General features: G+C 41.0%; 1 protein-coding gene across 9 annotated transcripts in view; it reads left to right on the top strand.

Moving 5' to 3' along the window:
* The first annotated feature begins 3,849 nt into the window (after positions 1-3,849).
* adgrl3.1 (adhesion G protein-coupled receptor L3.1) overlaps positions 3,850-27,572 on the top strand; it is a 227,728-nt gene continuing 204,005 nt past the window's right edge. For all 9 annotated transcript variants that reach the window (XM_012851254.3, XM_021309872.2, XM_021309874.2 and 6 more), the window contains exon 1: positions 3,850-4,200. The gene's annotated coding sequence lies outside the window, so the exon portion shown is untranslated. The remainder of the gene's footprint in view (positions 4,201-27,572) is intronic.

The following is a 27,572-nucleotide window of genomic DNA, read 5'->3' on the forward strand; positions in this document are numbered from 1 at the left end:
ACACATTTCAGATCTCGAATTTCATTTGTTGTTTTTTAAAGCAAAATGAAACACAAGATCTTTGTAATGAGAAGGTGCAAAAACTGCCTTGAAAATTATTATTCCTTGTATACGGCAGCTTTAAACACTCCTCAACTGCCAAAGCACCTATAAGGGCTACTGTAAAGAACCTAAAGAACCATTTGTAGTTCTGGCGTTGCAGGTTGCCGACTCCTGAGCTAAAAGATGTCTGGAAAGTCTTGTCAGGACAGCTGAACTTTAGTTTTGGTCAATTCACTTGGAATTAAAGTCAGAGTTTGGAGGAAGAGTGGAAAAGCACAGAACCCAAGCTGCGTGATGTCGAAATGAAATTTACCCAGCGATAATTTGGTAAGTATATCATCTGCTGGATTTGGTCAACTGTGTTTTCTCAGGTCCAGAGTCAGAGAAATCCTCCATCACAAAAGTTTGAAGCACTTCATGCTTCCCTCGGATGACGAGCTGTAAGGAGATGCTTTTTTCATCAGGACTTGGCACATACCCACACTTTCAAAAATACCAACACCTGCTTTACTGACCATGACATCATGGTTAATGGGGGCATGTCTCAAATGACGCCACATTTGCCCGGAGACAGCCCAGTTTCCTCGCTGGTTAGACAAGCAGAGTGCAAATTACGCCATCAACCGCAATACTAATCATATTGGAAGATGACGACGTCCCAGGAGCTTCATTTCAGTTGACTTCAATCGAATGATTGAGCCTTGGCCAAGTGTTGAGGGGATATATTGTACATTCATCTTTTCAGTAGTTCAACATTGTTGCATTAAACAAACTCTTCTTTGATTGTCTCACGTTGTATTCTAATTTTCTGAGAGACTGTGTTTTGGGCTTTCACCCGTTGTTAGACATAATCGTCAAAATCACTAGAAATGAATGTTTGAAACATAACACGCTGTGTGTAATAATCCTATTAGCATAAGAGGCTTGCTTTCACTTAAATTATTGAAATAAATTAAGTTTTTGATTATGTTCTAATTTACTGATATGCATCTGCATTACTTTTTTAAATTGGTGGAGCTCCATGGCTTGTGTTGAAGCCAATATGTGTAAAGTCTATATAAGACGGGAAATGATGTGTGCATGGGTGTGTGTTTCACCGGAAAAGGCAAATCGGTTTTGACCGCTTGGCCGGGAAATGCTGTCACAACACAGCTGGCTGTTTTGTATTGTCTTTTGTTTTATAAGAAAGCTAAAGTGGGAATAAATCGGCCTTTAACTGCAAGAACAGCGTCTGGACATTTCCTATTTACCGTCTCACCCAGGCAAATGCGTGTCAACCATAAGATTCCGGTTTAAAAACACTCCAGTGGCTTTAAGCGTCGGCCTAGCCCCTACAGTTTGCATGTTGTGCATTTAATTCCCCTCTGGCTTCAGGATTTTACTGTAAGCCACTGGTTAAATTGACTAAATCAGAGAATATGCTTCACTTGACCATCGTGAATCACTTCACATTACGTGGTAAATACTGTAAATAGCAGTCAATAAACTGTGGAGAAAATGGTTTTCTAAAGGCTTCCTCATTTGGCCTGGCAGCTGCGTATGAAGCGGCATTTCAATGCAGGCACTTTGGCACTAAGAAAACAATTGTTAGTGCTACACTGCCAGACAGGACACGTAAAAGAATACAATATACATCATTATTTGAAGCGACACCACGCATGAAACGTGTTTCTACTGCAGACAAAAGCCACAGAAAGCAAGAAACTAAGCAACATTTTAACTTTTAACTGAATGTTTTTGTGTTTTCTTCGATACGCAGTTATTTCAAATTTTTAATGACTGAAAATGTAATCCCCTCCCCCCCCCCCCCTTCACCTGGATTTTTAACAAGACATTTGCTTGACACGAACGCCTTAAAAATGATCAGATCTAAAGACAAGAATCTCATAATGTCTAATTTACTGGCAATTTAATTTTGGATTTTAAAAAAAAATTCCAATTATCCACATTTTTCTACCTTACTATGTTTTATTTTGGCCTGCTGAAGATGTTCAGTGATGTCTGATCAGGTTGTTGCTCAAATAAAGGGGGGGGGGGGGGGGGGGGGGGGCTGTGAAGAATGATGAGGCTCCCATCTAGTCTCTTCTCTAAGCGAACAAACTGGGTCACGCTTTTTGACCCAGAGTTTGGTTAAAACTACTTTTGTCCAAACAGCCTAATACCTAACATTTGGAAATAATAATAATAATAAAACAATCTAATAAATAACCATACAGTTTTTGTGTGTTGGCTGCCATCACCCTAAAACACAAATGGACATGGATAGCTGATAAACACACGCTTTATTTATTTATTTATTTATTCTTTATAGGTCAATAATCACTGAAAGGCTTGAGGTTATTTATAGTCGGCGCTTTTTCATGCCTATGACCTTTCCAGGCAGAGCTACCCTTTGTTTATTCAATTAGGCCTGCCTCAACCATGAATTTATAAATAAATTTTCATTTCCACAGCTAATCTTGATTGTCTTGCATTCAGCCAACTTTTCCACCTCGTTGCATGTTTCCTCATGGGTTTGAGGTATCTCTCTCTCTCTCTCTCTCTCTCTCTCTCTCTCTCTCTCCATCGATAAAAAGAGCGTTAACACCTTCACCTTAGTTGCTTTGGTCATAATCAGGTTAACTAATCCCTCACCACTTCACCCTGAACTCTTATCCAACAAGTCCTGCAACAGTTGGACAGTTTTTCTGTGACAACATTTAGAGCCTATGGGTTGTTCCACCACTGCTAAATTGTTTATGTCTCCTGAGCCTCCATGGAATTATGGAATTTCCACTGAAACTGTTGACAGCTGATGGGTAGATTGACGGGATTTAATGCTTGATGTCTGACACACTATTTAGATTTTCATTTGTAAAGAAATTCTTGTAAAAGCCATGCATTCTTTTCCTTTTATGACTCAGTTTTGCACCACTATCACACACAATCCCTTAAAAAATAAATAAAATAAAATAAAAAAAGCTAAAAAAGTTGTAATGAGACAGAATCTTTAAAAAGTGTCGTTTCGAAAGAGTTTTCCAGTCCGCTACAGGTGTGATACTGTTCAGTGGCTCCAGGTTTGTCAGGGTGCGCTCCAAGCGGCCAGCGTCTCCCTCTCCAGCTGCTGCCCTTCAGAGGTGACCCGCCACCAAGCACCGACATCCAGGAGCAGCAACTAACCAGACTAAGCCTCGTTGGTGTCCAGTGACGCGGTCTGTGAGAAGGAGCTGTTGCCGTCCACTTTCTTTCCTGCCGTGGACCTTTCTTTTCTTTTTCTTTTTTCCCTTTTTTTTGCGTTTATTTTTTTTATTTTATTTTATTTATTTTTTTAGGCGGTCTCTCTCTCTCTCTGCGCGTTTTCACACGGCAGGTGGAGCCCTACGTCCAAAGATTTGGGAGCTAATTCCAGCTCCATGTTTTCCGCCAGACAGACAAACCCCCACTTCATCTCTCCCTCTTTTCTCTTCCTGCGTCCCCCAGGCAGGAATCATCGCCTTCTTTCCAAAAGCATCCCCCCACCACCCCACCCGACCCCCCAAACCCACCCAGCCACCCAGCCCCTCCTCGCCTGCCTCCCTGCCTGCGAAGTAGCGCTCCTCTCGCCGGGGCTGCGCTCTGATCGGCCGAGCATTCGCCGCGCTCCTAAATTGGTTTGTCATTTCTGACCCCCCCCCCCCCCTTTTTTTTTCTCTCTTGCTCTCTCTCCCTGACTACGGTGCTCTGCTCCTCTGCGCCTGTGGACTTCAGCTGAAGTCAGTTAAGAACATAAGGAGAGAAACGGGGGAGGGAAGAAGGGAGGACCGGGATACAGACGGACGGAAAGAGGAGGAGAGAGAGAGACAGAGAGAGAGAGAGGGGAGATACGCCTCTGTCCTCCTCAAGCTCTCCACTGGGCTTGTAGTGCGTTTGGACGGAGTAGAGCTTTCCCCCCCTCCCCTGATCGGGATCCTAAGCACGCAGCTATAGCTTTATCCCCATCCCTTCCTGCAGGAACACTTGTCTGGGCTCCCTTTTTTTTTTTCTTTGCAGCAAGTCGGAGTCCAAGCAGCGATCAGCAAGTGAAACAAATCGACCGGAAAGATATATTTTTTGCGCCCTGGTGCCTGTCAAGAAAGATCGCCTCTTCCCGGTGCTGGATGTGTACATATTTGCCCTCAGATCCCGGCTGCTGGTGATCGGGTAAGAATCTGCTTTGTTTTTGTTTATCTATTTTGAATAATTCCCACTCGAATGATGCAAAACCTCCGAAGACACGAGCGTCTCTGAGAATCCCGCTTGGCTGCCTGTCAACCTGCGCATCCGAGTCAGCGCGGCTCCGTGGCAGCGCTGACTCGGATGCCCATGGGAATGTGGCCCTGCCGTCACTGCGCTTCCAGACCCGGCCTCCCGCTCGGCACCGTGTCAGACACGGGCTCGGACGGGGATGCTTGGCCCGGGTGCACCGCGGCGGCGCCATAAGGGCGTCGCTCGGATGCGACTCGGAAGCAATGTAGGCAACATTGCTTCCCCCCCCACCACCACCACCCCTCCGTTACCTCCCCGGATCGCGATCAATGCGATCGCGTTATCTCCGTGACAGCCTCCCGTCGGCCTCGGCGCGTCCGCGTTATTATGCTGGTGCCGTACAGCCGCATGTATCTGCCTCACTGCGGGGCGCAATTACTCATCGCATGCGCTGGCGTGATGGACGGCAGGACCGAGCCTTCGCCTGTTGTTAAGGGTTCCCTTCTTTTTTTTTTATGCGGCTGTCACCCGAGTATGCATGTGGATCTGGGGATGCAGTGGGCTCGGGGAGGTGCTCGGGGTTTTGTCAGCCGCAGTCCGAAGGACCCGGGAGGAAAAAAAAAATAAAACAATCACGAGGCTGTGTGCGTGTGTGTTTTGGGGGAAAGGAGCATCCAGGAGGCCGGCGCACGGCAGGACGCGTCAATCATGCGGATTCGCGGGTGTGAATGCCATTGGTTATGTTTACAAGAGCAAGGCATCCCAAAGGGGGAGTTTGTAGATGACCTTGATGTAAAACTGGAAATCACAGAAGGTGGCACAGTCCTGCAGGAAGAAAAAAAAAAAAAAAAAAGAAGACAGCCAGTTGCTTCAGATTTAATTTTAATAAGATGGTATAGCAAATATTGCTGGCCTAATCCTGTTTTAATTCCTCTCTAATGATTGACTGGACGCCTAATCAGCGGTTTGGCGGACAAATAATTGCAGATAGCTGCCATTTAAAAGCCCTCCCCGCTTCAATGGGCACCCCTGGTGTCTGAGAGTCTGCTTGGGTGGCTGTGGACTGGCCTGTTTGAATCACATTACCCTCGATATTCAAATGGCTCTCAGCAACAAATATTCCAACTCTTGTGTAGCTCTCATCCCAAGGGATGAAGGGTGGATGATAATATGTTTACAGGGCGACGCAGCAGAGGAGGACGCCTCAGAGGAATCTGTTGAGCAAAAAGGAACGGCATCACGTTTTTTTTACCAGGTTACACGGGGCCCCGTTTGACCATATCTGTTCAATGAGAGGCACGTTTCCTTTATGTTTGCCAGCTGTGGGTAGACTGCAAATAAAGTGGCTCCTAACAGAAATTATCTGAGGATGGGTTTTATCGCCAGTGCCTTGCATGGCTAAATAAACATTTGTTGTTCACTTTTTGTCCCAAATGTCAAAGTATTTAATTGCATTTTTTTTTCTAAGTTGAACAAATCTTTTTATTTATTTATTTAGGACAAATACAAATATGCAATGTAATATCGTGACTATAGATTGAGTTATTACTAAGAGAGGTTGTGTGACCCTTTGACCCTAAATAAAACCAAGCAGTACACCCCGACTCCAGGCTTCACCCCATCCCCGCAGCAAAACATGGAGGTGGCAGCGTCATGCTTGCTCTTTCTTTAGGCAAGATAAAAGTTTTGAATTGGTAGGAGGATGGAAGGAGCTAAACGCAGGGAAAGGCTGCAAAAACGCTAGAGTCCTGGGTGGGGGGGGGATTCGCCTTCCATCTGGACAAAGACCAGAGCAACAATGAAATATTTGGATTAAAGCATGTGCATATGTTAGAATGGCCTAGTCAAAGCCCAGGCCTAAACACAATTCAGGATATGTGGCAAGACTTGTAAATTGATGCGCCCAGTTGCTCTTAAGCAAATCTGACTGAGCTTGAGCTTGTTTGCAAAGAAGAGAGGGGACGGTTTCAAGCTAGTAGAGACATACCCGCAAAAGACTTGTAAGAAGGAACTTAATGTCTAATTAGATGGGATTTCAAAGAAAGGCGGTGACAAAGTACCGACTCAGGGACTGTTTGGCAATGCAATTAGTTGAACTAGATTTTATTTTTGTGTTTTACAGAAAAATGGGGCTGAATAAAATTTTTTTTTTTCAATTTGTAGTAATGCAAAACTGTTCAAACCACATATTCTTTAGCTTCCACTTCACAGTCATGCATTGCTTTGTGTAACGTGGAAAAAAGTTCAAGGGGTGCTAATACTTTTACAAGGGACCGACTTTGCTTCCTCGGATTTCTCCTTCAACACCCTGCCCTTGTTCTCCGTGTGTGTGTGTATGTGTGTGTGCCCACGCATGTGTGTGTGTGTGTGTGATTTTTGAATGTGTCTCAAACAGTGGAGAACGATAAGGCCTTAATAGTTTTTTGCGTTATCTTGTCTAAATGGTTTACTTTTCTGACAGGCTCAGATAGCCTCTCAAGAGCCAGCCGCAGGACATTTGTCAAACAGACAAGTGTGAATGCGGGGTTGTTGAAGAACAACCCGAGTCGTGTTCGGGAACGACACCAGCGTGGCACCGATCGTTCTCGTCCCCTGAAAGCGTATGATGTGCGGCGGCAGCCGTCGAGCGTTCTGCTTACTGTAGGTCTGTCTGTCCTCCCCTAAATTAGGTCACCGCTTCCTTTCTGTTATGATGCAGGAGACAGCCAAAGAGCCGCGCTGAAGAAACAAAATGGGTAGCGAAGCGGGGCGGTTTTGCTAATTCAGATCATTCTTTTTTATTTTATTTTTTGCTTGACTCAAAGACCTTACCCTCCTTTGTTTCGATCCGTTAATCTCGCAGATACGTTCGGTTTAGATTTGCCATACTCCAAGTGCAACATCTACCCCCCAAAACGGAAGGAGGTCGTAATTGGAACGGTGGGATCGTCTGTTAAACATCTTCTGCTAACATCAAAACCTCCAGATAATGAAAATAAACCTTGGCAGGCAACACGATTCATCTCAGACAGACAGCGTCAGGGAAACGCACACAAGAAGATTAAGACAAGCAGGCACATAATCAGTTTTGTTACAACTGTAGCTGCTTGTTACTACAGTCAATATGCATTTTTCAAAGGGTTAGGAGAGAATTTCATTTCAGCACTTGTGCTGTTAGTTTGGCCCGTGGCGTCGCTGATCCTAAACGCTGACTTACCAAGAATCCTTTCTAAACCAATGCGGACAGATTTGCAGCGTTCTGTCAAAAAAAAAAAAAAAAAAAAAAAAGAAACGCTCACATTCTCGCATCCAGTGCTGTGACAGATTTGTTCTATTTTTGCTTTTTTGTCAAAACTTGTTTCGGTTCATCCAACAGATATTATTATCAGACAATGATAACCCGAGCGGGTGCAAAATGCAGTTTTCAACCTCTACTTTCTGTTATGAAGGGAAAAGCTAGTTGAACCAACATGGCCTTGTTTGTCCCCTAAACGTAATGATTGGCTGCGGCCAATCTTGTTCGGGGGGGAAAAAAAATCAGCCACAATGGAGGCTTTCCAAGCGTGACTTTTTAAGGTCAGCGAGTGGTCTTATCAGACTTTGACTAGACCAATCCCACACTGTAATTTCATCTTTTTGAGACGTGGGTTCATGCTGAACCCACATTCTCCTTTAGGATTTTATAGTAAAGATGAAAATTTAAGGTTCCGTCAAATACCGCAAGAGAGCACATGTTCCAAAAAGTTTCATTTTTGTTTTCTCAGATTATAAAGTCATGGGGAACATCAAGGTGTCTCCTGGTGAATGTCAGACATTTGTGTTCTTTTTGGTCAGCAGTGATTTCCATCAATGGAATTATTTTTTGTATTTTTCCGTTTGTTGAATCATGAATGCTGAGCTGAGGTAGGTGAGGTCTGCAGCGCTTTAGATGATGTTCTGGGAACTCCTGGATTAGTTACCAGTTTGCTTTTGGAGTAATTTTGGTTCAACAGTGGTGAGCCTTCACATTGAGGTCCACCACTCAGAAATTGCTTTGTCACCTCCCGGTCAATAATTAGGACAGAGTGTGGGTTGTACACGCCTGTTCAGAAAGTTGGCTAATCACATTTCAATCAGGATTGAACCCAAGGCCAGGTTGTTTTGGATAGCCTTTCCCTTCAATACATGAAATCAACATTAGGAAACTATGCTTTGTATTAGGGCTGAACGATTTTGGAAAATAATCTAATTGCGATTTTTTTTTCTTAAAATTGCGATTTATTACGATTTTTTTTCCAGTTTGATTTATCATGTCTTTTTAAACATTTGTTTCCTCGCTGTGCAGATTAGTTGCTAAAAGACCCGCAGCATCTAAACTCAGAGCAGAAATGATTGCGTTCTGCCTACGATATATTTCAACCAAAATTGCAATTTTGACGTTTCTCCGCATTAACCACAAGCAACAAAAATGCCCTCTAAATAAAGATGTTTGTAAACAAAAACTATTTAAAACAAGAACTTTTAATTTTTCTATTAATCACAATATTGTTCAAGAGAACAGCTTTTAGTAGATTTGGACATCAATCCTTGTTGAACATAAAGTCCAACCAACAAGCAAGTCTATGTATTAAACTGATTGACCTGTACTTAATGCTATGTATGATTATATAAACTCTAAAACAAGTAATAAAATTAGATTATCTCACTGCTGCAACTGTCTTCCCTTCCATGTGGAGGCAAACCTACTTTAAACATTTTACCAACACCTAATGGACGTGTCTAATTCCCTAATTGTTACAGAGCCAAAAATTGCAGACTCTGCGATTTGGAAATTGCGTTTTTTTAAATTGCGATTATATTGAAAATGCGATTAATTGTTCAGCCCTACTTGGTATTTACTCAGTTCGTCTTTTTAACGTTTCTGAAGACCTGAAACGTTCACAATGCCTAGTTTGCTAGCAGAGCAAAAGCAAAGTGTAAAACACAGAAATAAAATTCAATAAGCAAACAGAGAGTGATAATTTAATCAAAAAACCTCTGTATGCAACCAGAGTGAGCTGCTGGCATAGACATAGTACATGACTAGGTCCCTATAAACTTAAGAGAAATAAAGCAGATTGTCTATTTGAGTATTTTTTGCAGGATTCCCTGGATGTTACCATCAGCAATTCTTCCAAAACACACGAGTTAAATGCATCTTCAGAAAACTAATAATCTTCTATATTTTTGGAGCAAATTATGAATATAGAAAGATCAGACTCATTTTTCTGCTATTGTTCTGCTCTACAAAGGATTTGTTTACAACGTCTCCTAGCTGACCAGCGAGGGGGAAGCACAAGCCTACCTCCTTCCGGCTAGCAGCTCTCCTTGCCAGCCTTGGCTCCCGCCAGTGCCCACGTTCATGAAAAATATTGGATATTCCTTTTGGAGCGATTTTAAGATTCTCATGAGCGTGTGGGAGCTGTCTACGGAACGTGTTCAACTTTCTGATGACAAGTGTTAAGGAGGTGGAACACTGGAAAATCTCTCTTTTGGAAGTTGTTGCAGTTATTTTTATCTTTTTTTAGCAATTAAGGTGTGTTTGGCCAACATTTCAGCAAACTGTGTGGGTTTTGGGAATATGCCAGTCGGTCGGGGAGTTTATAAAGTCTGCCTGGTGGTAATAGACTGCATTTAGCCTTCGTGTTTTCTGTCCTTTCACTGAAATTCTGAAGACCATTTTGACCTGTTCAAATTACTATCCTGTTGTCGGCTTTGGCATTACGTAAATGGGCCGGACAGAAACCTGCTTTTTGTGTTCATGCATCCTCTTTTGCAGTTGTTATCAGATTATTGGAAGATAATGTTGCACCTTGACCTAATCCTTCAAGGTTGGAGTGTATTCTGCCTTCTAAAGCTAAGGGCTTTTCACCTCCCGCCTTCAGTTGATAAGAGCTTGAGATGGGCTTAAGGTTGCTGAATTCATGCTGACATTGCTCTCTGTTTTTATGTTCTATATCTGCTTGTAAAAGACAAACAGGCTGAGGAAAAGTGACCAGCTGTCTGCGTCCTCAGGTAATTCTCATAAAGGAAGCCTCTGTTCTGCCAGTATCTGTCAGCCTAGGTGTCGGGGTCTGTTGCATTTTTGCCGGGTTCTGCATTCAGCTTGTTTTAACAGGAATGCCACGGGGCCCCACGGTGCCTTGCACAAGTAAAAGCAAGCGTTTAAGTTTTGTTTTTCAGGTTATACGCACAAACCTTAATGTATTGTGGAGGGATTTTAGGTGATGCATCAACACAAGGTAACGCAGTTGTAAAGTTAGTTCATGCATGGTGCTTAATTTTTTGTTTTCTTTTTTCAAATAAAAATCTTGAAAGGAAAGTTGGTTTATATTCAGCCCTCTTTACACTGACTCCTCCAAATAAAAGCCAGTGTACCATATTGCCTTTTGAAGTAACTCAAGTCCATCATCCCTGTCTTAAAACATGGTGGTGGGACTATTATGCTGTGGTTAAGCACTTTTATCGACAGATATAGGGAAGTTAGTCCCAATAAAGTCTGCTTGTTTGTAGTTTGATGTCAGAATAACTTTTTATGTGAAGGGATGAGGGCTGTCACAATTCATCGAATGATTCAAGGACCTCTAATCCTAAAGTTAATCAAGGCAAAACGGGCAAAAACGGCAAATTAATCTTGTAAGTCTGGTGTCCAGGCCTACTTGTTTTTTGCCACCGTTACACCCGAATTTCCCCACTATGGGACAGTAAAGGTATTTCAATTCCATTAAACACGTGTAAGAATGTTTTTTTTTTTTTTTTTTTTAAAGGCAGTAAATTAGCTTTTTATGTTTTTGATGAATGTGTAATTATATGTGTTGTATATTTGCAGACTAAAACAATAAGATTTTAACTTAGCCCTTAAGTACACTAGAAGTTTTCTATTTTATATGAATAGAATTAGGCTTTTTAATCAAAAGAAAAAAATTCAGAATGCAATATTCAAGTGAACCATTTTCATTACAAAGGCACAAGCACTGTATTGATGTTAAGTCAATCAGAAAGGGCTGAGCTTTTAACATTTTAATCTTAGCTGCAGATTTATCATTATTAAAAAAGAAGAATTGCATTATTTGATAAATAGCATTTTTCCTATATTCCTGAGCTCAAGTAAAAAAAAAAAAAAATCTGATTACTCGATTAATCGACAGAATAATCAATAGAATAATCCATTACTATAATAATTGTTTATGACAGCCCTAGAAGGGGTAACGTTATGGAGTAGTTTAAGCAGCGTAACCAGATAAAGCAGAATGACATTGTTTGTGTGGGTCCATTTGTCTGACTGGCTGTGGGACTATGCTGCTATGGTTGGCATCCCTCCATCCTGAACTCCCAGAGCCGGGCTCACCAGGTCGGATGGAAATGTGCCGTCTCTATCTTGGTTCTTTCTGAGTTGTGGCAGTGGGCTGGTGCCTGGGGGCTCTGAGGGGGTCTCCCCTGCTTCGCGCTGAGCGGTCTTGGTGCCGGGGGGGGTTGGCACCCAACGTCTCATCCTGTGTCCCTTTGGCCCGGGGGCTGCTGTGGGGGGGGCATGGCTGTCCTGGGGTGATGCCTCGTGTCTGTCTGCCTGGGACCGCTGCGGCCGAGCCCACCTGTCCTTATCTGCTCTTTGGCGCTGAGTTGCAGGCTTTTTACCATTCCTGACACTCCAACACCTGTGCACCTCCAGGTGACAAACTCAGTCACTGATTCTTACACTTACGCTCACCCGCCTACACAAACACGGATACACGAAAAAAATCCAAAACGGTTGAATGTTACCGTTAAAAGCAATGTGGCCTGCCTACTTTGATGCTGGGTGCACTCTTCATTTAATAAAGTTAGTCAGTCAAAACAGCTGGGATTCCTTCCTGAGATCTCCTTTTTGCACAGCAACACTGCCCTGGCACATGTGGGCAACCAGGTTCTCTATGCGGAATGCCTGAAGTGCCACCGCAGGACAGATAAAGAAGAAAAAAAAACAAAAAAACAAGAGACTGCAAGAGACTTGATGCTCAGTCTTACCAAGCTTAAACTATTTTTCAAAGAGGAATGGGAAAACATTTCAGTCTCCAGATGTGCAAAGCTGGAAGAGAAAAAAACACAAAACAAAAAGACTGGCAGCTGGAATTGCATTAAACGTTTTGACTCCATACTGTGGCATTCAAAAAATGCATGCCGCACATTTTAGATTTTTTAAGCGAGGGGGGGAAAAAAAGTAAGAAAACCGTGTATTTTATTTCACTTGGCAGCAGCCACATCATGTTGACCCATCACATCAATCCACTTTAAAATACAATTAAATTTGTTAAAGGTTGCAAGGCGCTGCCGCTCTTCAGTGGGAGTTTTCCGCTGTGCCACGAGCGTGAGCATTAGATGTTAGCCTTCCTGAATTAAAACAGTTAAGGAAGGAAAAAAAAAATATTTAGGTGCTAGAGTAGACCCAGATCTGCAAGTATTGGTGAGGGTAGGTTTGAGAAACATACCTGAAATGGCCCCGTCTGTGGCAACGGACACTTTAGTTTGGGATCCTTCATCTTGAAGATGATGAAAATAAAGCGTTCATGCTTAAGAGACATGGTGGTAGTGGTGGTTTGATGGTCAGTGGAGAGGAGAGAACAGTACGTTGTGATGATGGAGATGAGTAAGGGGGATGGGGAGGTCAACTTTCTTGGTTTGCGTAGAATCAGGTTACTCTTGTAACCAAATATTCCTCGTTTCCTCCTCTGTGTTTAGTTAATTTATGCTTGGCAAGCCAACGGCCTGTGTCAGAGAGCTTCCTAGATAAACATTAGATTGTGTTTATTACGCCTGCAGAGACAACCAACCTCTCTGCACAAATAAACAATAACTCATGAGGATTAAGGTGTAAAAAAAAAGAAAAAAAAAGAAACTTTCCATAATAATATTACCTTTTAATGAAAACTGGGCTGTAAAATTTCACCGCTCTTTCAGAGCTTTTTCATAAAGTCGCGATGATTCCTTTTGATTGATTCCTTCGAGTACCGAGCTTAACCTAACTCAAAAGGCCTTCCCTGTGTTTCCTGTGTCTCTCCCGTGTTAAAATAATAGGCGGTGATACTTGCCTGCCTTCCTCAGCCGCCTAAAACACTCGGTCATGTGTTAACACATCCGTCCTCCTACCCGTGGCCTCCCTCAAAGAAGGAAACCAGCCCCCCCCCCCCCTGCACTTCCCATCGTTAGCTGTGGCCCTCAACTCCTCCGTCCTCTCTTTATGCATGAAACCCATGTCGCTCCCTTCACCGTGCAGCAGCCGGAGTATAGTACTTTATTATGCTTGGGGAAACTGAGAAACCAACTGTGGACTGACTCATTCATTGAGTGACTCTGATTAGAGCTGCCCTCCCCGGTGAAACGTCTTACTCGGACGTTTGAAGGCTCTGAGATCAACCTACCTCAGCGTTTCAGCGGTCTGTAGTTTCCGTGCCGTTTCCCTGTTGTTCCCAGCCCCCCCCCCCTGCCCACTAACGCCAGGTGTTACGGGCTATTTGTGAGGTGCTGAAAGCGATCCGTCTTGTTTTCCTGCTCACTGGATATTGCCGCATTAAGCAGTGCAATGTAATCAAACCTTTAAACAACATCAGGCGGCGAAAACTGGAGTCTGGGTAAAAATAGATCACGCAGATGGTTGAATGTACCTTGCGCGGGTGTGTTTTAGATCGTGTCTGTTAAACGGAACTGCAGCCCATAACGTGATCTACTGATTGCAAACTTGGCAAAAAAAAAAAAAAAAACGGGTGCGCCGTATATCCAGCACAAGTTTGAGACGAAGATAAAGTAGTGGAGAACTGTGAAGCGGAAGGAAAACAATTTGTGTTTTTCAAAAAAATTTCTGACAAATACAGCGTCAAAATGAGGCACGCATTTATTTTTAACCCTTTTTAACCTTGATAACTAAATAAAACCCAATGTAACCATTTGCCTTCAAAAGTCATCTTGACATGAAGCGTGCTCTGATGGTGCTGGGGTAGTGAACGCAACCCACGTGCGGAGGCCTTGGTCCTCGACGTGGCTGGCCTGGGTTTGATCCTGACCTGCCTCCTTTAGTGCCCGTTTTCCCCCAACCCTCTCAAACCCCCTTTCCTGTCAGCTTTACTGTGACAAAAGTGAGCCACTAGCGCTGTAAAAACCCAGAAAAATATTATAAAAAACCAAAAGTCGTCTTAACAGTAAACAGGGTCCATCGGTGGCAGGTTCACATTTATCTCCAACAGGTCTAGGTGTACAGCACGGGCCACAGCAGAAGGGTTTAGATTCAGGGGTGTCAAACATACGGCCCTGAATTTTTATTTTTATTTTCCCCCCCAGTGTCCTGTCTGGCAATGTGGCAATAATAATTGTTGTCTTAATGCCAAAAAGAGCTCATCAGATTTGACTTTCACAAGTGGAGCAGTATAGTGCTCCGCTTGATTTATGAATGTGAATAGTTTTATTGTGAAGAATATCTCATGTGGAGAATATCTCAAATGATATGGACACTACAATGGGAAAGTAGGAGAGGAAAGGAAGAACAAGAAGGAAAAAAAAACAAAAGGTGAAAGAAAGAGGAGATAAAAGGAAGAGAATGATAAAACAATTATTGAAAAAAACATGTACTTCGTTTAATTGAAAATATGCAGTTCCTATATTGTCCACAAGGGGTGCTGTGTTTTAATTAGCAGATTAAGCTTCAGGTGTGGAGAAATTTAAATCATTTCTTAATTTTTATCTGTTTGATGTATTTTGTCATGCAGGACAGTGTTTTTAAGTTCCAAAAAATGTGAATAAATGTTTTTCAACATTGTATAATCACTGTGATCAGTTCTTATGCATAATGCACAAGTAAATGTTTAACTGAGTAAAAGTATTGTTGAAATTGCACATACTTTTCTTAAAAACGCTGAGATTATTCATAATATTGTGTAAAAGTGAAATTAATTTAATATAAAAATCAACAACATGTCCACATTTATTAGTTCTATTTAATCTTGCAATGAATTCACTCGTGTGGCCCTCTTGAGATCAGATTAAGCTGTATGCGGCCCCTAAACCAAAATGAGTTTGACACCTCTGGTTTAGATCAAAGCATGTGTTGAGATGGCCAAGTTACAGTCCAGGCTTAAATCTTCTAAATATATGGTCACTAAGGCTCCCCATCAAATCTGACTGAGCTTGAGTTTATTTATCAAGGAAAAAAAAAGTCTCTAGATGTGGAAATGCTACGAGGCACTTACAGATGTAATTGCAATAACGTCTATTCAGTCAGGATTTCTGAACATGAATGCATGTCTCACTTTTAATAGTTTTGTTTACAAAAGATTTTAAAAAAACCACGTTTCCCTTTCCGTCTTCTTTTCTTCCTCTTCTATGACAAATATCCCAATAAAACGTGTTTAAGTTTGTTGTTGCGATGTGACAAACTGGGATAAAGTTCAACCGATATGACTTCTGAAATCGGAAAATTTGCTTCTGGCTTAGATTTACAAGCTTTGCTGAATAAATCACAGATGTTTTTCAGTATAAGACAAAAGGGTGAGTTTCCTGTCTGTTTAAAACAGGGAAGGGGGCTTATTAAAGCTGGGGTTTTCAGATATAATTAGGTAATTATTTATTCACTGAATTAAGCAAGTTTCAAAAACACTGGTTTGTAGTTAGATAATAGGGTTACACAAAATAAATGACACACAAGAACAGAAGGATTATAATAACAGAAATAATGATTGCACATAAGTACGACCATATAGTTATCACATCTCCAGACCCATAATTAGAACAAAAACTTCCACAGAGAGCACCAGCAATGTCACCTCACAGGAAGCGGGTCTGTGGATCACATCTCGCCTTGTGCAGGATTCCTGCATGCAGTTTATATGTTCTCCCCCCCCCCTCCTTCCTGTCTGGGTTTCCTCTGGGTGCTCGCTCTGCCTTTGCATGCATGTTAGGTTAATTGGTGACTCCACATTGACCCAAAGGAGCAAGTGTGCGGCTGTTTTTCTTGTGTGTTGCAATCTGTCTGGGGTCTATGCCGTGTGCAGATTGCCCGTCCATCACAGGGCCTACCCCCCCTGACTGCAGCTATAGGATCAAAGCAGGTGTAGAAAATGAATGGACTGAGGAAATGAATGGTTGAGGGTTGCAGTCCCAGTGTTACGTCTTTAGCATTATGTCCTTTACCTTTAAGGAAAATACACCCCATTGTGAAGAAAATGTATGTAAACTTGAAGAGCAGGTAAAACACAGCCAATTAAATATATTGTTGCCGGTGTGCGTCGATAGGTATGTGTTACACAATTTGTATATCAGAAGATCCTTCGCTGTTCAGTGCTGCTTACATTTACTGGTAAAGATGTTTTTCAAAAGCCTTAATATGAATAATCCTTCACTGCAGCAGAATAATTTCACTCTAAACATTTTTAGCAAATTCCAACCTTTAATTTAAGTGGTTAATCAAGGAGGAGAAGTCCTATGTCAAGGAAAATTGCTTTAAACAAAATTGCTGGTAACAAAATGATTGGTACCCCTGCTGCTAATACCGTCCCTTTTACCAACTGGGCAACATGGTACAGTCCTCTCCTAAAAAAAGCACCCAGAGGGAAGGAAATTTGATCAATTCTCGTTGCACAATAATTCCAGGAGATCATCCAGTCCTCCATCCTCTCTTGGGCTCTCTTCTCTTCAGCGGACTCTACTGCTTCTCTATAAGTCTAGGGAAATGAGCCTGCCATGGGGGGGAGGTTGATTTTTCTTCCTGGTAAACCATTCTGGCGTCGGTTTGGCCAAATGTTTTCAACCAGTATCCTGTTAAAATGCTGAATGATGACCCGCTTATGATTCATTGCTAGATTTTTATTTAAAATCTCCATCCATTTTAAAGACTTCAAAATGTCATGCACTCCGACATTTAACAAAAACAGGTCCACAGCATCACAGATTATCCACTATCCTTAACAGAAGTGTGTGTGTGTTTATATATCTTTTTTATGTGTTTTATTATGTGTGTGTGTGTGTGTGTGTGTGTGTTTAAGTGCTTTTCCCATGTGTTCATCTTTTGTTAAATTCTGAATACATGTAGTGTTTGTTGGCCACAAGCTCGATCTTAGTCTCATCTTAGTCTCATCGGACCAAAGCACACTGTTCCAGTGAGAGTTCTGGTAGATTTTAGCAAACTCCACGTCTGAAGAGATGGGATAGAAAAGGCTTTTTTTCAGACATCACTTATATCTAAATATCAGGGGAAGAAAGAACAAAGATTACTGATGAGACTTTCCTGGATACTTGCTTAAAAAGAGTAAAGATAAGATAAAAAAATATAAGAACTTTTTGTGTGACAGTGGCAAAGATGTACAGAATAACACATAATTAAAAGTAATGAAAAAAAAGGGAAATTAACAAGCTGGTCTAACCTAAAGTTAGTTCAAAAGAAACACCAGAAATAAAAAGTAAATATCAGAGTAAATATTGCATAATTGTTGATAACATGGCATACTCAGGTAAAAAATAAGATGAAATATTAAACAATTCAGCATTTATTCTAAAGTTAGTGTTAGCTGCACCTATAAGTGTGTCATTTCTTTCAGCTAAGGAGAATGTCACGTAATAATGTAGGTTAGCAGTCTGGGTGAGACAGTTTAAATTGTACCTTCAACACATAACACCGTCAAGATATTAATATGATAAAACCGAACCTTCACTGATTAAAGGACATAGGTCAAAACCTCAAAATGTTTGTTATTTGGTTGGCAGCAGTAGTTTCTGCATAAATGGCTTGCTTTAATGGTTTATGAAAAATACTAAACCTCTTTTCAAAACATGTTTGGATACCATCAAAAATACAAGCCTTTCCAAAAAAAAAAAAAAAAAACAAGCAACTAAACTGCTGAAATTTGGAAACAATTTTAACTACATATCTTAAAATAATATTGTAAGAACAAAGATATTAACTAGTATAAAAAGAGAATTGTGTTTTTAACACCCTATTTTGGGCACGTTTGATCATTGATGGCAGAATGCATGTGCTGATATTATCAGTGTCAAACTGTAATAACAATTTTAAAGGTTGCAGTATTAAAAAAAACCCACAATCTTACCTCATATATTATCCTACAGTTAAGCATCCTTTTATTGGGATGAGACTGAAAATGCTTTTCTCTGTCTGCGTGGAGCATAAATTAAAGCAGCACTGCCCCTCCCCCACTTGATGCTGTGCACTGCCAGTCAGTGGGTCCAAAAGAGAGCTAATACACTTTTATATGCTTAAGAGGAAGACCAATTCAGCTGAATGAAACATTTTTCCATCTTAAAAAAAATAACTCAAACTGACAAATACAGCAATAACTAAAGGAGTGGCACAACACAAGTCACTCTTATAAAGGCAGCACTGATTAAAACTGCAATTTAGAAGCTACTAGCAGCATTTCTATCAAGCAGCAGCGTGCAAGCTACTTGAACAGATAATCCAAGTAGGTGACCACATACCACAAGCTTATTATACAAAGGAGTTGAAAACTTGAATAATAAATTAGTGGTGATCAGTCTATTTTGCCTAAACCTCCATGTCCAATTCAAAATAACAACAGATAAGTGTTATAAATAACACTTTAACAGTAATAATCATATATTTTTATTTTTAGCAGTAGTAGGAATGTTTGATCATATCTAAATCAAAGCAATGTCATCCTGTTTCATCTCTATTTGGTTTGTTTCAATCCTCTACCATGTTTTGTCTACTAGGTTATGGTACAGTCTCACACCAGCTCATGCCTAAATGCCAGCAAAGTTTTCTTTTTTTTCTGTCTTTTTACAAGCGCTTGATAAGGGGAAGTAATAGACTAGAGGGGGTATATCATGCTTTAACACCAGAATACAACAAAGAAAATCTAATGCATATAAAGCAGTTTCTTTCAGAAGTAAAAATAGAAAGGATTTTGCAAATGAAAAAAAAAAAAAAAAAGCAGGCTTTGGAAATATTGGTGCCCATGCTGCATAACATTCGCAGATGATACACAATGCATATATACATAAAAAAACATGCGTTTGAGGAATCTGAAGATATCCCTGTTGGTTGGGGGATAACGGTGTAAATCAATACTAAACGGATGAGATGCGTGTGCCTTCAGGCAGGACTGCACTAAAGGCAGAGATGACTCTGTAGAGCAGATCATGGAACCGTGCATTTTGTTGTTTGTACACAAACCAAAACCTAAATCAGTTGTTACGTTATTAAAACTAGTTAAAGGATAAATATCCACTACCACACCCTAATGAGGATTGAATATGGGTTTGTTGGAATATTTCAGAAAAGCAACATGACAACACGAAGTACGGCTTAAAGATCTCAAAACTGAACATACCATGCCATAACCTAAGGAAACTCAGGAACAGATCAGAAACAAAACCTCTGGCATCGATCTGTCTGGAATGTTTTAAAGCCATTTCTAAGGCGCTGCGACTCCAGCAAAACACAGTGAGAGCCATTTTCTGCAAATGGCGAGAACAGGGAACTGTGGCGAACTTTCCCAGGTGTGATCACCAAAGTGACTCCATCAGCAAACCAATGGCTCATCCAGGAGGTCACAAAAGACCCAGAGTAACATCTAAAGCTCTACAGGCATCTCTGGCCTCTCTTACAGTCAGTTTCCTGATTCATCAATAAGGAAGATACTGGACACAAATGGCATCCAAGGGGTAGCTCCAAGAAGAAAACCCCTTACGGGCAAAAAGAACACAAGGACCTCTCTTAGATTTGCCAAAAAAACAACAACATCTAAGCCAGCGGTCTCAAACTTCAGTCCTCGAGGGCCGGTTTCCTGCAGCTTCTAGATGCGTCTCTGTTTACATCTGACCTAAATATGAGCTCATCAGCAGAACTCTGTAGAGCTTTACAGCATGCAGGTGAGGCAGGTTAGCCATTTGATTCGGAGGCGTAGGGTAAAGGGCACACCTAAAAGATGCAGGGCACTGATCTAGATGATCCCCCAAACTTTTAAGATGTTCTGTTGAGTAATGAGAAATAAGGAGATATTTTTAGAAGGTGTGTGTCCCGTTATAATTCAGGCAACGTATATCAAAACATTCACACATGGGAGTGATCGTGTGTTGGTCTGGGGCTGCTCGTTTCCTTCAGCCTTGTAATAATTGATGGAAGCATGAATTCTGCCCTCTTCCATGAAAATCCTGAAGGAAAATGTGTGGCCATTAGTTTATAACCTTAAGCCCTAGGGCGTTTTGGGTTTTTGCAGGAGGACAAGTCATCCGAAATATAGCAGTAAGTCAACTAAATTAAATAAAGAGCTAATTAATGTTTTGAAATGACCTGGTCAAAGTCCAGACCGGAACCCAATTGAGATAATTTGTGCCATGACCATGCACAAGTCGTTTATGCTCAACAATCGTCCGATGTGGCTAAAGTGAAACAATTCCACAGAGTGGGCCGAAACGTATCCACAGATATATATATATATATATATATATATATATATATATATATATATATATATATATATATATATATATATATATATATAAAAAAGTCACTTTTAGTTATCACAAATGCGTGATGGCCGTTTTTGCAATCGTCATTTGAAAACTGGATTATACATTTACTCAGATCATCTTTATCTGACATTATACTTTATCCGAAGATCTGAAACATCTGAAACATACTTTATTTACCAACTGCTTTGATCTTGTAAAACCTTTTGTTCAGTCATTAAGTGCTATTCCTCTTTCACAAAGATGGAAAAAAAAAAACAACCCTTCATCCCCTGGTGTCCGCGCTTCTTCACCGCGCCCTTCACCTCTCTGCGCACCACTCAGAGCTGTCACCAGTCCAAAGACACACATACATGCATGCATGCCTTTCCCTTCCACACATTAATGTGGCGCAAATCAACAACCACCACTCTCCTTCAAACAAATACGCTTGAACTTGAGTGCATGAGATCAGATACTGGGAGGCCCTGTGTAGACTCGCCTGCAGCTGTTTGTTTACAAGGGCCACACAGTGAATACAGAATCAATGAATTAGAGATGCTTGCTCAAAGGTCTGCTGATTATTTTTGGTCTCTGCAGGAAGGCCTTCACAATAGCACCGATCCCCCCCCAAACCCCCCCAACACCCCTTTCTTCCGGTCCAGTCCCTTTTTAAACGGAGCATTTCTGTGTTGTGCTAAGTGTGAAGTCGGCTAGCCGCTGTTACTGATGGGGAATTCTTTGCTTTTGTTTGTCGGTTTACTGTAGCGTGCCGTGGAGGCCTCGCTTGTTTGGAGAATGGGCTTCATGGAAATGAGTCACACACAATGTGATGCAACACGGCGGATCAGATTTGAATTATGGGGGCAGTGAACAATGAGGTCATCGCAGGGCTGGGGGCATAAATCTCTCGGTGCCGCCGTGTGTAAGACAACGTTTGCTGTCGACGGAGGAAGCTACCGCGGGGTTCGAAGACATTGGACTGTTTTAAGGACTGGGTGCAAATGAAAAAGTGGGCCAGAAGATAACTGCGAAGGAAAGACTAGGTTGGCTGTTTCATGAATAGTGTTGCCTTAGATTACTTTAACAGTCATATTTCGTTGCGTAGGGAAGTGTTTGTTGTAGTTTATTACAGCATGTTGTTGAATAGATGCAATTTATCCCCCTCTTTTTTTTCTCTCCTCGCTTTCCAGCACTCGCCTGCCTCTCATATCCCCAATGCTACATCCAATGATATTTTCCATATCTTTTCCTTCTTCAGCAGATTGTCTGCAATCAGCGTCGGCTGTAATACCATCATCCCCTGGCCCCTCTTAAATTTCCTGCTTACTGGGCTTTTACTTTAACTGCATTACATACATCTTCCACTCCCTGTTCATCTGGTTTCTTTCAGCGTAAGCCAGGCTGAAAGATCTGACTCGAAGCACGTTGATGGGACTCGTCGTTTGATGGCAAATTTGGAAAGAGAACGGTGTCATTTATTGTGCCTGCTCTGTGGCACGGCTTGTGACGCTGATTGATATCGAATGGCATTTTCATTCCGAGTCTTTGGGAGCGAGAATATGCGCCAGGGAGTATTGATCTGTAGCTTAGCTGTTGGTTTAGTGTGATAGGATGAAGAAAGGAAAGAAACATTACATGGTCATGCTTGAGCAAACAAAAGTACAAGCAAGGCACTCGAAGTTTCTCACATTTGGTCAGCCGCAGACTTTAGTGCATTTTAATTGGATTTTATTTGAAAGACCGACGGCACATTGGGGATAATTGTGAAGTTGAATGAAAATTACAATTTTGCAGGTGAATATCTGAAAAGTATGGTGTGCATTTGTATCCAAGCCCTCTAGGCAGGGGCGGCTCTAGACAGGGATGTACTAAAGACATAACATTAAATAAACGTCTTACGATTATATGCATTGGTGAAGAAACCACACCTGATTTGTCACTTTGACCAATTTTAATTTTGTTTTTACCTTTACAATTTCACCCTAACTAGGGTTTAAAAAATCAAGGTGTTTTACTTTTAGCTTCAGCTGTATTGAGCTGGGATCACAGTTTTCATCTGCTAGATCAGGGATCTGAAACCTGCAGTACCAGAGCCACAAGTGTCTCACTTCATATTATTAAGCGATTAAATATTGCCCTGTTTTACTATTTCATTCTTTTATGTGCCCCTGTGAAAAAAAAAAACACTGGCCCCACCTTGGCCCCCCTGGTAAATTTGGTCTAGAACCACCACTGCCTCTAGGTCAATGTTTTCTAGAACCCCCCCTTAATACGGTTGCAGCTACAATTCTCGTGTGTTATGTCTCTCTTAGTTTTAGCACATCTGGTTAGATTTTTCCATGAAAAATCTTACCCGTTCGTGTTTGCAAAATAGATTTAGATTTAAGATTAGGCAGAAAATGTTAATGAAAAAGAAATTTGGAACTTTTCAGTTAATTTTTCACAGATTATCAACTGGATTTAGGTCTTTACTTTGAGTAGACCATTCACGTCTGAATGTACAGAGGTGTTTACCGCTGTCTCTTAACAGACTTCCATCCATGATTAGCTTGTATTTCGCGTCACTCATCTCCCCCGTCAACTCTGAGCAATTTACCTGTTCCTGCTGAAGAAAACGATTCCCCGCACCAACCCCGGTGGCTTGGGCGGGCATTGGGGGGCCATGTCTACCCTGACCAGAAGATGGCATTTTTTAAATTTATTTTTTTTTACCTCAAAGTGGCCAACCGTCTATTATTCTTATCTCAATTTAACAATAATACAATTCAAGCAATCAAATTAATGACTGAAGGCAACATGCTAGCCAATTACAGCTAGAGGCGGGTCTCTGAGTCATACATTCGTAGCCTACAGAGACAGCTCTGATCACCCGTCGCCAGTGCAGCGTAGATATTGAAACCTATTTCCAAATAAATACAAGAAGTAACAATGGAGCAAACGATAGCGAGCAGGAAGCAGCGCCGTTAATTTCCTCAGCACTGACGTCAACACTGGATTAATTATTTGTGCTAGGAGCAGAAGGAGCAGAATCAAGCAGAGTAACTGAGCCAAATAGAAGACACTTGGGTTTCTTGCAGGCAGAAGGTAACACTGCTTTGTTCTGATCATTGTGCTCCTTAGCTGCTGCAGTTACCTCTCCTAGTATGAATGTTTTCTTCAGTCAGTGTTCAGCCTGACATCAGTGCTTGTTTATCACAGTGCTTATGCCTCTGCCTGACTTTTGAGTTAATTGAATGGACACAGCACTATACACGCCAGAGTGCCAGAGCTGACTGACCATTTGCAACCCAAACGCAATGAAAAGCCCGCCCAGCTAACAAAAAAAAAAAAAAAACAGCCCAAATCTCAACCTCTCTTGGACTCATGTTAAAAGCATAGAACTATTAAACAATGATAAAAAACATGACATTAGTGCACAACTGCACTAAAGCAAAGAAAAAAAAAGTCACATACAGGCTCTCCACAAAATGTGTAATCAGGGCAACCAAATAACATACAAGATCACTTTAACAAATATGTTATCGTAGCAACCTGAAAAATTTTATCAATAGCCTCCCAAAATGAGTTAAATCTAATTTAATATAGAATTCAGTATAGATCAATCTAAGATTTCTCTTGATTGTTGATCAGTAGAACCCAACTCCATTTGGTGCATGGATAACATTGACCAATACAATTTCATAGTGACACATGATTAACCAGACACTGGTTCATTGACATTATTCATTGAAGGTGTCAGGTTTGACAGATTCTACACGCTTCAAAATAACTTAACAAATAAAATTCATGCAATGAGATGGCATTTTCTCTAAATGTGGAAGTTTTTAGTTTTCTGCCACACAAGGAAAATTATTTCGATATATTTTGGTATTAATTCTTCCTAAAAACAAAAAAACACACACCAAATTTAGTGAAAAGATTCCAACATTTTTACAACCAGCCCATAAGCTACTTTTCTTTCCAGCTCAATGTGTTGAAAAGGCGCCAAGTTGGGTGGAAAACTGCCCAATCTGGCAACACTGACGACATTATTGTTTTCTTGATTGTTTGTTTGTGATTGAGATAACAAAAAATATCAGCACTGCAGGTATAGTCAAAGAGCCACTGTTCAGCCTCAAGCATATAAAATGTTTTTTGAAAAAGTTTGCCCCCGTGAAAAAGCCGTACTGAGGCTGCATGTCACACATTTGAGATTTTAATGTATAAAAAAATATTTTTGTAAGCTGTGTTTAATTTTCTATCCACTTCACAATTATTCACTATACTTTCTGTCAGGAGATCACATCACATTCTAACAAAACACACTGAAGTCTGCGGTTCTTACCTGACAAAACAAAGAGAGAAATACTCTTGTAAGGCTCCGTAATAGTGACTAATGGTATGGTAATGTAAGTTGTCGCCCCAGACATTTTGCAATTTGCCTTTCTGATGCAGCCGAAAAGCCTTGAAGTGCAAATCTTGCACCTTTCTCTGCCTAGGTTCATTCTTTTGACTGGCGAATAATGCACTACAAGGAGGGTTCTCAAATCCACTGGGTTACTTTTAGCACATTTGCAATGTGCGATTGTAGAATAGACTGCACAAGTCTGAGGCTGACATTGTCCAACTACCTTCAGATAAAAGCACCGTGCTCCCTTTGGCGTGGATGGCTCCCTGGCAATTTGTCCCTGAAGTATCGTTCACATTGTGTAATAAAGTCATTTTACCACCTCTGCGTTGTGCAAGGGAACCTGATAGTGTCACACAAAGACAGATGACTACCACCACAGCCTGTGGGCCTGCAGCAATAACTAACAACGACCCATGTGTCTGTTTTCTCAAAATTTGGAAAAAAAAGAAGTGTTTGCATTCTTTCCTTCAGTGTGCTGCTGACAGGCCTTTTTGGAGGCTTTTTTACTTGGATAGGATGATAAATGATGCGGCATCTATCGTAGATGAGACGAACGCTGTTGCTGCAGGTCCGAGATTTTGATTGGGGGATAAAGAAAGTCAAGTATTTGTTGAATGACAGCCTTTAAACAAACTATTTTTGCACAAAACTGGTTTACCATGTGTTTTTTTTTTCAATGGTTGGTCTAACATTTGTGGGAGTCTAAATGGCTGAATGTGTCACATTCAGTCATTTAGACTGGGCTGGGTGCAGCTGATTAGTAATGGTGTAGTGCATTGTGAAATCCATTTCACTTCTATGTTATTATTTTCTGATTGCAAATTCAGTAATCAAAAATACTCGTTACACCTGAAAGTACCTATCCATAAGGTTAATGTACAAGAGTAACAGACAAACAGGCCAAATGTATCGGGACAAATAAATATGTAAATTGCTCATTGAAAAAAGCTCTTTAATCTCAACCTTTCATTTCCCCAAAATATTTTCTGGAAGTAAAAAAATACAATACATGTTTAATAATTTTCAAATGAAATGCAAATTAGATAAAAGTCTAAAATACATGCTATTTCCGTGGTACAGGGTTTGGTGTGAGGGAACAACTCTAAGGACTGTCCTTCTGCTTAACAATCTAAGCACTTTGAACAACGTAATAACTAACATTATAGTCAATATGACTATGACACTGGTGTCCCATAAGGCTGTTTGTTGAGTCTCGGCTGAGCACATCACAACAAGCAGACAGGGAGCAGCAGTGGCCAATAGAGTCTGTCTTTGACTGCTAAGGTCAGCGTACAGCACAACAGACCCTGGCGGTGTGAGACATCTGTAAAAAAAAATATGGCTCTCTTATTTCCCATGAAACAAGCATCTGGCTTGAACCCAACAAATAAATATCATCAACAATCTCATCATTATAAGTAAAACTGCAAAATAAAAGCAAAAAAAAAAAGAAGATATTGTCTGGCAATTGAGTTGTCATGATTTTGGCTATTCTGTTGAGAATTGTTGTTTTTTAGTAAAGATAAAGACTGAATGCTCAGCAAATCTGTTGAATTGGTTTTCATTATTTAGACCGTGAAGATTTTGGAGCATAATAAACTTAGCTGAGTCAGCAATTTATTTATGTTTCTTGTGGTAGGCTATGTCATCTGTTGGCATAAATAGATTCATTAATGGCATCCAGAGAGCTGCCCTGTGCCCATACTCTATTTTAGGAAAACTAAGAATCTTTATTCTTTATTTATTCATCTATCTTTTTTTATTAAAGGTGTCCCAAGTCTCTTACTGTGTTTTTCCCCACTCTACATCAACAGCTTTATGGCAAGGAGAATTGTGCCCCGGCTGCTATATTTCTGCCAGACATAATGGATTTGCTTCACCAAGTGAGGCTTTATACCTAAAATCCCCATTTGTCGCCAAACCATTGACGACTACGATTTTATTCCTACTAAGATATTATATACAAACTCAATGCCAAACATGTCAGAAGGAGAGGTGAAGGCGGACAACAGGGACAGAGTAAGGGGATTGGAGAAAGAACAGAGACACAAAGAAAATATGTAGTCAAAATTGACTGAATCCCACGACCAGCTGCTACAAAAAAATCCTCCTACGGTCTTCACTGGGAAACCAGACAAACACCTGCAAAGAGACAAAACTAACAGAAAGGGGGGAAACTAGCATGTTTTAAAGATTCCATAATTACTGTAGATTAATCCTGTTAAATTTTGACCGGTCTAAGGCCCTGTGCGCACAACAACCACTCATTAAAAACCAGACTGCTTTTCCGTTTCTGTTAACACATCTACAAGACCACCGCGACATAAAGCTTCAGAATGGCAGGCACTCAAATGTTCATATGGACACATGGCGAGGTTCAGCGGCTGCTCCAGATGGCTTTGAATTATCAAGCCGCCACTCTGGCTTTTAAAGTGGCGGCCGCCATCATGCTGTGCGCAGGTGCGCTAGTTTCTACTGATTGTGTTTA

Source organism: Fundulus heteroclitus, chromosome 5, assembly GCF_011125445.2.
Source record: "Fundulus heteroclitus isolate FHET01 chromosome 5, MU-UCD_Fhet_4.1, whole genome shotgun sequence".
NCBI lineage: Eukaryota > Metazoa > Chordata > Actinopteri > Cyprinodontiformes > Fundulidae > Fundulus > Fundulus heteroclitus.